Source organism: Lycium ferocissimum, chromosome 4, assembly GCF_029784015.1.
Source record: "Lycium ferocissimum isolate CSIRO_LF1 chromosome 4, AGI_CSIRO_Lferr_CH_V1, whole genome shotgun sequence".
Taxonomy (NCBI): Eukaryota; Viridiplantae; Streptophyta; class Magnoliopsida; order Solanales; family Solanaceae; genus Lycium; species Lycium ferocissimum.
In genome coordinates, this window is record NC_081345.1 from 25698941 (window position 1) to 25708302 (window position 9362).

A 9362-nucleotide genomic window follows, 5' to 3' on the forward strand; every position below is an offset into this window, starting at 1 on the left:
CTTAAGCTAAAAGGAATCATTCTCAACACTGCAAAATTGATGGAGCACGCTGAAGTTAAAGTCACTCATCGCTAGAGGCAAACCAGTAGGCCGATCTACCGGCCAAATATCTGCAGCTAATGTCGATATCTCTACACAATACAACTCATATACTCAACTGCCTGGAAATATCAAAGGATCTTTCTTTATGGATTCTTGGCAACTTCCAAGTTTGAGGAGTAGAGTTGATAAAGCAAATTTTTTTGTTAGTTAGGAGTCAATTAGCTAGCATGAAGGGATGTATATTTTTGTACAAGCTCCCATTGTCCCCTTCATGTTTCTTTTTTGTGGTATTAGGCTGATCTTTCATTCTCATGTAATCGTGGAGGCTTTGGCCCTTGTCCTCCTCCACCCCTCTTGTTGATATGAAGGAATATACAAGGTAGGGGTAATGCCAAACCCCCAACATCCTATGATCTTTGATTAGAGGATGATTGGCTTAAAATTAAAAAATTAAAAATGTATGATACTATTGACGTTGACATGTTTTTTTTTTAATGCAGTTTATTTGGCTCATGAATCTGCAGAAGTGAAAGTAATTGCTATGAGAGACGTGGGGCATGATATAGCAGGACTCCAAAGAAAACTAGCTGCTAATCCCTTTGGGTTGACTTGTTTTAGAAATTGCAGGTCTGATCATGACTGCTCTGATGCTTGGGCTTGTTATAAATGCAGATACGATGGTATTATATACGTCAATGCCTGCACGATCTAAAGGATCATTAGTTCATGGCAAATGATCGATCGAGATGAATGATCTGGTGCTTCTGGCAAAAAGTTTTAATTAGAAGTTTGTGTTGTTGGTTATTGTCTTTTAATTTTCTCCCTTCAGCTTTGTTGTGACAAGGAAAAAAGAATGAAATGACCAAGTTCAACTTAATTAAGATCAGGACTACGCGGTAGGGTCTTACATCAAAAGTTGGGCATGGCATATAACTTTTTATGCATTTGTACTTGCAATAAAAATCTCGATCGTTTGCTTATTACAAACTGTTGCTTCTTTACTATAGTTTATTTCATGTATATACAGGCTCATGTAAGAAACTAAGTTAACTGTGATTTAGTTTCTGGCAAGTGAGATGGGATTAAAGAAATTACTCTAACAAAAGATGTGAGTGACTAATTAAAATGCACTTGGCTCCTTGGACGTCAAACATCTCCAACTCATGGAATGTCCACATTTACTGTGTAAAAAGAAAGATGTAAAACGTTTTGGGGTTAGTTCATGAATTATTATTGTTTGAACTAATTAGTGAAAACTGTGAAAATATCATTAAATTGACGGTTAAATATGGCCAATCATCTAGAGCCTTTTGATGATCAATACGTACTCAGGACTCTTTAAATTAAATAAGAGTTCTTGAAGAGTATAAATGGTCAGTTTCCACGTGCCATTGGATTTGGTATTAAAAACTTCTTCAGAGTACAATGCAATATTTTAAGCGGCGAGGGCGCGAAGCGAGACGTTTTGCGCAGTACGGGGCGAGGCGTAAGCCTCGAGACACGGGGCGTAAGTCCCATGGATCTACGGGGCGTATGTTTCATATGTATCTTCAAATTTATAATTTTATTACTAAAAAATAAGCAAAAGTAATGTTTTCATTAAAATTCTGCAAATAAATTCAAATAAATCACCAATAATATAAAAAGAATTATTATAAATATTATTTGAGAAAGGTAACAATACAAAAAATGATAATAGCCTAGATAATCTTTAAATTGAAATCTTCGTTTACTTCATAATCAATCTCCAGATCTATTAGTTCTTTCCAACCTCAACTAATATTTGCACTGACTTTTATTTATATATTTAGAGAAGGAGAAGGGAAAAAAGTGTAAGAGCAATGACAATAAATGAATAAAGTTGCTTCAAGAAAATAGTGCTATGAAATCTCTATCATATCAATTCAGGGCATAATCATCTAAAAAGTATATTTATGGCACTGTTATTTTCTATGAGAGTTGCTTTATTTATTTATATATTTTAGGAAAAATCACTACAACATGAAAACATAATAACATAAAGTATAAATATCATTATACCAATAATAAAAATCATAATTTATAGCAAAAATACTTTTAAAATAATAAAAATCAAATTTAACGCCTGGGGCTTACGCTTTTGCGCCCGGGACTTACGCCCCAAATTTTAGGGCGTACGCCTATGGATCTACGCCTTTCATTTACGCCTCGGAGCGTTTTTGATACTCCCCGCCCTGGGACTCGTCCCGGGGCTCGCACCGAAAACGCCTCTGAAAACACTGATACAATGTTGGTTTACCTTTGAGGGCTCATATTGCATTCTTTAAATAAAAAGCGCATATATACACAGGTTGAGTTTGATTTTGGACCAGTTCAAAAATCTTGCTTAAAACTAAGCTTTTTATTTTCATGAAAATCACCAACGCCGATCTTTGAGCTCTGAGATGAGCATTTTGTTATATTAGAAGATTACAGCAAGCTGTAGATGGACAAAGGCTCAGTGAAAATAGACATGTCTGTGAGATGCGGACTATTTGCACCGGAAGCTTACTATTCTTTAGGCATACTTTGGGCCTTTCCAAGCCCATCTCCGTATAATGAATGAATATTTTGCAAAATAGGATGACATCCTCATCTGTATAAAATGGAAACCAATAGTAGTGCCCCTAGCTAGGACTAGGACTCTGAAACCAATATGTGTCATCCAAAATGAACCCATAGCCAACCAAATTTGAAAGTTGGTGGAAGATGGCCAAGGAACTTCTTCATGCTTAAACTACAGAAGGTTAATGTCTGATCTGCCCTATCCAAACACAGAGTTGGGTCACGAGGCCCAAACAGAAGTATGGACTGCCTCTAAGAGTGGATTCACAAAGCAAGGAGTGGACGCAGTAGAAGGATGACGGGCTGATGTTCCAAGTCCAACTAACACCTGATGGGCTACCTAATTAAACCAACCACTTTGTAAGAAAAGAAAACCTATAAATAATAATTACAGACGATCAATCACACAAGATAAAAGATACTCCCTCCGTCCCAATTTATTGACACTCTTTTTTTTAATCAGTCTCAAAAAGAATGACAATTTTCTATATATAGTAAAAATTCAACTTTAGATTTACTTTTTTGCCTTTAATGAAATGATTTCTAGCCACACAAATTTCTGTGCTAGTTTTATACCACAAGTTTCAACAACCTTCTTTTATTTCTTAAACTTCTATGCTGCTCAAACACCATTATTTAAATGGATTTGGAGGAATAAGTAATAGAAAGTATGTACTTTCACTTGTAGCGAAAACTAAATGTCAATTGAGTTACATACGATTTATTTATAAAGTGTTTGGGCATGTGAATATTTGGGTCAACTGAAAAAAGGAAAGAAAACATAACTATCTTGAAATATTCCCATTATGCTTTACTTCGATATTATGTGATAAACCTTTGCTTCTTTTGTTTTGTTTATGTAATAAAAAGTAGTCCCTTAGTATAAAGCAATTTTAGTTGACGTTGCATTTATTAGCTAAGATCGGTCCTTTTCACCACCAATTAAATTTAAATGTATCATTAAGGGCATCAACAAAGGCTGCTAAATATATGGACTAAGACCTTTTCTTCGGATGATTTTAGTACCACATTAGTTGCCGGTATATAATTGCTTGCGAAGAAATTCAATTCCAGAAAAAATAAAATAGCAACTGACACCAATTGACACCAATTAAAGAAGTATTAAGCAAAAAAAGCTTTGACTAAAGAAGATTGAGTCCTGCTTTGATCCGTTGAACAGAGCTCTTCCACATGGGAATCTTGAATTACTATGACAGCTTGGTTTATTTTTGCTTCGTTAATCAAGAATCGAGATCCATAATCTACGGTGGTTTGGCAATGGAATCTCGTTAACGGTGCATCTTACTTCCAGTAGAGCTCTACTATACATCGGGGCATCAGCTTAATTATATTTATTGCTCGATCATGTCTTCCTGATTCATTACAACTAATCTCAATAGTATTATATTTGTCGTTATTACATATATCTAGGTAAAATCCAAATCTATGACGATGCCCACTACATCCCATTGAGAGAAATTAAAACTGGAGGGAGGCTCTACTAAAAAGGTGCTCAATATCCGGACTTATCCTCCCCTTATTCTTGCATAAAATTGATTCAACATGGCACCTAATTATATAAGTTAGTTAAAGACAAGTTGTAAATAGTTAAAGACAAGTTGTAAATTACATAGGCAGAAATATGAGGGAGAAAGGCCTATAAATTCATAGCCATTCATGAAGCAAAACATTGCATTGCAATAACACATAATTCTCTTATATATCTCTCTCTCTTGTCATGGCTCGCAATTATGCTTTCTATTTCACTTTTGCGCTTTTGGTGATGTCTGGTAAATGACCTTTTCACCACCTCCCTCTCTTTTTATTACATATGTCAATATATATGTGTCATCTTTTGCTCATTAGAATAACAATGGTATAACATATTGATTTTGACACTTGATATTTTTTTTAATGTTATAGTTTATTTGGCTCACTCTCCAAGAGTGAAAGTAGTTGCTGTGAGAGACTTGTCGCCGACTATAACAGAACTCAAATCAAAACTAACTGGTTATAACCTGATGGGTGGTTGCGGTGGATACTGTCGGAGGAGCACTGATTGCCTTGATAGGACATGTCCCCGTTGTTACTACGATGTTATTAAACTTACCTATGGCTGCCACGCGTAAAGGATCGATCACTGATGGCCAACACAATATGAGTTCTGTTCTAAGTATGAGATGATGTTTGCATGGTTTATTGTCTTTGCTTTCATGTTTTCCTTTTCTAGCTTTTTCCCTTAAATGGGAAAAAATAAAACGACTAAGTTCTACTTCTACCTATAGATTAGGACAATGTCGGACGATGCAATATCAAGATGGGTTGTGATGGCCTACAACTGTTCCTGCAGTATTTGTACTTGTTATTTGAATAAAACTCAATGATCGTTTTGCTTATCATGTCTGCACCTTCAGCTATGTTATTTCATTACAAAGTATCTCCGGTTCCTGGTCAAGTTGTGCACCCAAAACTCGTCTTCCCACTATATAATTTTACTTCTTTGTGAATGAAAAGAACAATAAATAATACTCTATCCGTCCATTTTTACTTGTCTTCTATACTAAAAATAGATGTCTATTTTTACTTGTCCAGTTTGAAAAATCAAGAGATAAGCATAATAAGAATATACATTCTCTACAAATTATTCACATTCTATCATGCCAGCAAATATTTTGGGGATGATAATGATGCATATTAAATTCATTCATGAGTTGTGTGAAATAAAATAAGCCAAAATTTATTTGTCCAACCAAATGTGGTTAATGAGTTTAATAAATAAAATACGAGAATAAAGTATAGTAGAAACCGGAGTTCTTTGCATTTTGCACCTTTTTTTTAATTTTATTTGCACCATGTATTTCTTTTAATAATTCGCATCTTCAATTTGAATGTCATACTATGTGGTTCTGCTTTTATTTGTACATAGGATATCAATGGTTTTAAAAAAAAAAAAATATATCCATAAAAGGCAAAATATCTACCCTGCCTGCCCCCATAGAATTTAATAAATTAAACTATCAAGAAAAGGATCAAAATAGTACATTATTTTTGGGTTTGGACCTAAAATCATACATATTCTTTTACATGGAGCATTAATAGTCCATTATGTTTGCATAAGTGGTGCAGTTTTAGTCAACTCCTAAATATTTTGTTAAAAATTTAACGGAAAAGGGCAAAAATGCTCTTGAACTGTTAGAAAAGGTCTAAAAAAACCCTTCATGCATCTATTTTGCTAAAAATATCCCTCAGTTCAAATTTTTGGCTCATTTATGCTTTTTGACGGTCAACACTTAATTAAAAAAAAAAAATTACACATGGCATTTTGCCTATTCCTTTTATTTTCTCTTGAAAATTCCAACAAAGAGTGTCGTCCTTTGCCCAAAAACTGCATTTTTGCACTACTAACAATTGTTGAACTGTCGGTTACCCTTTTTGCTATTTCTTGGCGTATTGCTAATTACTCCCTCTATCCCAATTTATGTGGCACTATTTTCTTTTTAGTCTGTCTCAAAAAGAATATCATCTTTCTATATTTAAAAACAATTTAACTTTATGAAATGATTTACAACCACACATTTATATAAGGCTTATTTTGGACCACACATTTCAAAAGTCTTCCTTTTTTTCTTAAACTCCATGTCAAGTCAAATGATGCCACATAACTAGGACGGAGGGAGTAACAATTACTGGAATATAATTCTGGAATTGGACTCTTCGTTGGTGGTCAATATGATCCAAGGACACAGTAGTGTAACATGAAAACTCTACCACCAAATCAAAAACTGCAAGGCATAAATCAACCTATACAAGTTATAATCAGGCACTGTTACAGATAAGCTAACTCTGTAGCAGACGCTCTAGCTAAGTTTGGTAGCAGAGTTGGAAAGCTGGATGAGGAGATCGTTTCAACTCTATCGGAATTACCTCGGGAAGCCAGGGGATTTTTCAGGATGGATAAAATGGAATTTCCTAGTTTCAAAATTAGGCAGACTAAAAAAAGGAGCTCAAATCTCAGGAAAGAACTGCCTATGATGATTATCATAATTATTTTACGTTTCTCCTTGCAACTTCAGGTTCCACTCCAGGAACCTTTGTAATACATAACGTTGACATGAACATTTAACCTTCTCTACTCTACTTTTGTTAGCACTTACTCCTTTCCCTTGGATAGGATTAAGAAAGATCATACCTTCTCGCAAGAACAATTTGATAATTAGGAGCTCTACTAGTTTGAATCTACTTACAAGTACAATGTTGGTTATATCTAACACAAATGTAATTTTTAAGGAGCTAAGGTTAATCGTGTACCCCCTCTCCTTCATACTTCATATATATACTCTTTCTTAGTTAAACTTTTGTGCCGAATTGCTTTTAACTTTGGATGTGGTTCTCAATACATGTTGACAAACGAATATCTAATATTGTCTGGTACTTTTAGTTACCTAAATCAGTTATTACTATATTATCTCTTCCGGTCCATTTTATTTGTTATGGTTATTAAAAATAATGGTTTTATTATAAAATCAAGATAGAATTAATATATTTTTTTTATTTTTACTTTTACTCTAATAAATGTATTTAAAGAAAGTAGTATTGAATTGTTATCAAAGAATAAATTAGAGTAATTTATTAAAATTATCTTTTTTTTAGTTAATATATTTTTAAGAGGCGTTCAAATGGCAGCATTACAAGTAAAATGGATGGGAGGGAGTAACAGGGGAAACGGGCAAATAAGATTCTTGGATTGATATAATAGAAATGACTATAAAATTCTGCTTAGTTAAAAGATTGATGGATTTTTATTTTTTTTGCTTTTTGTGTTTGTTTTTTGTAAGCAGTTTTAGGTGAAGTGAATTGAGAACTTGTGAATAGTGTGAAATGTAAAGGAAAACGGGGAAAGTGCCTAAGTGGGGGTTGCAAGAACTGTAATATAGTTTACGTTATATATATATATATATATATATATAATCCAATTATTCTATAACGATGCCACTGACATCCCATTGATAGAAGTTAAAACTCGAGGGAGGCCTACAAAAAAGGTGCTCAATATCCGGACTTATCCTCCCCTTTTTCTTGCATATAATTGATTCAACTTGGTACAATAATATAGCTTTGGTGTGGTCGACACTAAGGGAAATGTTTGACAGGAAAATATTTTTTTGAAAAATGCGTTTTTAAAATAAGTGGCCTTTTTTTTTTTTTTGTTCAGTATAGATAAGAAAAAAATACTATTCGAAAAGTATTTGTATATAATCAAGACAAGTATTATGAGAGGTGCGGCTGGAGGTAGGGGTTGGGCGTGGTGGGGATGGAGGCTACCGGGGGCATTAAGATGAGGTGTGTTGGAGGGTGGGGAGGACACAATTAATGTAAAATGCCACTTGTGAAACTTGTTTTTCCTATTTCACTTCCCACTAATGAAGTCATTTTTCACATTTTTAAAAAACTTGTTTTCCTAGGAAAAATCTTTTTCAAAATTTTTGACCAATAGAATATGAAAATGTTTTCCTCCTTACCAAACACACCCTTAGTTAAAGACAAGTTGTAAATTAGATAGGGAGAAATATGAGGAAGAGGAGTCAGAGAGAGGCCTATAAATTCACTGCCGTCCATGAAGCAAAAAATTGCACAGCAATAACACATAATTCTCTTATATTTTCTCCATCTTAGTAATACTTTTGTCATGGCTCGCAGTTATGCTTTCTATTTCACTGTGGCGCTTATAGTGATGTCTGGTAAATGACCTTTTTCTAACCTCTCCCTCTCTTTTTTCATTTGATATGGTCTTATATTGGTTTATAACATATGTTAATATATACTATATATGTGTGTGTGTGTGTCATCTTTTATTAGAATAACATCTTGATTTTGATACCGGATTTTTTTAATTGATTATAGTTTATTTGGCTGAGTCTCCAAGAGTGAAAATGGATGCTGCTTGCGATGGATACTGTCGTCCAAGCACTAGCCCTTGTACTGATAGGAAGTGTTCTCGTTGTCTCTACGATGTTATTAAACATACCTACGGCTGCCACCCGACATAAAGGATTACTGATGGCCAACACAATATGAATGATGTTGCTTCTAAGTTCTAAATATGAGTATATGTTTGTGTGTTTATTGTCTTTGCTTTTGTGTTTTCCTTTTCCCATTTCGGTTTTCCTTAATGGAAAAAAATAAGTTCCTAGATTACAATGTCGAATGTATATCACGATGGGTTGTCTTGGCCTACATCTGTTCCTACAGTATTTTGTTGTTTAGATGGTTATTACTTATTGTATTGTATATGTTAATTTAAATACAATATTTTTTTTATTGTTATTTAAAGTATATTGTACGTATTGCAAAACTCATCGTTCTGTAACTACAAAAAATCTCATTATATGTAATGGCCAATTTGGTGTGGTCGCGTTGTTACCTTATTCTGTTTATTCTCATTTTGCTTTTACTTATTATTTAGTAATCTTATTTTATCCTTTACCCTATCTTTTTTTTTATAATAACTCTACCACATATCTTACTTTTCTTTATAATATTGTAGGTTTATTCTTCAAATTGCTAAGGTGTAGACATTATATAACGACGAAAAACAATACAATATATCCAAATGTGTTGTATTCATCAGAACAATACGAAGTACAATACAATACAATATAATATGAAACGATACGAAACAACCATCCGAACAAGGTGTTAATTTGAATAAAAGTACTCTCTGATCGTTTTGCTTATCA

General features: G+C 33.7%; 2 long non-coding RNA genes across 2 annotated transcripts; both read left to right on the forward strand.

Moving 5' to 3' along the window:
• Positions 1 to 4234: 4234 nt before the first annotated feature.
• On the forward strand, positions 4235 to 4869 carry LOC132051964 (uncharacterized). The gene is made up of 2 exons (XR_009413924.1): positions 4235 to 4415; positions 4549 to 4869. It is a non-coding gene; the product is annotated as an uncharacterized LOC132051964 (long non-coding RNA).
• A 3261-nt stretch (positions 4870 to 8130) lies between these two features.
• Positions 8131 to 9033, forward strand: LOC132054503 (uncharacterized). Its single transcript, XR_009414312.1, has 2 exons — positions 8131 to 8363; positions 8527 to 9033. It is a non-coding gene; the product is annotated as an uncharacterized LOC132054503 (long non-coding RNA).
• Positions 9034 to 9362: the final 329 nt, after the last annotated feature.